Raw genomic sequence first — 1198 nt, forward strand, 5'->3', positions numbered from 1 at the left:
AATATATCTAATTATTTTAAATAAAGAATTATGTCCGTAATTTCAAAGAAAAATAAAGACATTTGCTGCATTTCTTCTTGCAAACGTAGTCGCCGTTTTGACGAAGGTGTAAAATTTTTTTCTTTTCCGGCGTACGATACCGCATTGGGTCAAATTTGGCGAGAAAAATGTAATATTCCTCTGAGTAAGTATCAAAACAAAATGAAAATTTGTGATAAGCATTTTCCTGCCTCAGATGTTGGGAGTAAATTTCTTAAAAGAGCAGCGGTACCGATTTATTTCTTAGACGGGGTAAATGAAGAGGACGACTATGACTTTTCACAAACCCAAATAATTCCTAATTACGACGAAAGTGTTGAGACGACCAAATCCTGTTGCAATTGTGCAAAAAGTAAATGCGCCGAATTTTATAGAAAGAAATTCTACAGAAGCGCTTGTGAAAATGCAAATTTAAAAAAGAAAATAAAAATATTGCAACAAAGAGTTAAAAATAAATATCCACTTGTTAAAGCAATTGAGGCTAATAACAGTATTAGTCGCGAGTCAAAAGCGTTGTCCAAGATGCTTGTAGGATCTCGAAATAGGGAGTACGATGAAGCGTCAAGAGAACTGGCTCTTAATTTGTACCTAAAGTCTCGTTCAGCATATTTATTCATGAGGAACAAACTAAACCTTACGTTACCCCATGAAAATTCTATTATAAATTGGACGCCCATCAAGAATTTGCAACCTGGTTTTAAAAATGAATGTTTCCATATGCTTGCGAAAAAAATAAGCATGCTTAGGCAGATTGACCGAGAGAATGCAATACTTATTGTTGACGAAATGAAATTAAGGCCAGAGCTACGGTATAACTCGGTATTGGACCAAATTGATGGTTTTGAAGATGTGGACTTTTTCAGAACTGATAAAATTGGTAAAAGCATATGCCTGTTCATTGTGAAGGGAATGTTTTCAAATTGGTCATTTATATTAAATTATTTTATTACTGAAAATGGCATGGATGGAGACTGCTTAAGTAATATAATATTGGAAAATTTGCGGCTCCTCAAACATGAGCTTGGTACTATTGTAAGAGTTATTTCTTGCGACCAAGGTTCAGCAAATAGGAAAACATTCTCTACCTTTGAAATTGTACCTGAAAAGCCATTCTTTGATTTCGAAGACAACAAAATATTTTGCATGTATGATTTTCCGC

The sequence above is a fragment of the Teleopsis dalmanni genome, chromosome 2 (genome assembly GCF_002237135.1).
Source record: "Teleopsis dalmanni isolate 2A chromosome 2, ASM223713v2, whole genome shotgun sequence".
NCBI lineage: Eukaryota > Metazoa > Arthropoda > Insecta > Diptera > Diopsidae > Teleopsis > Teleopsis dalmanni.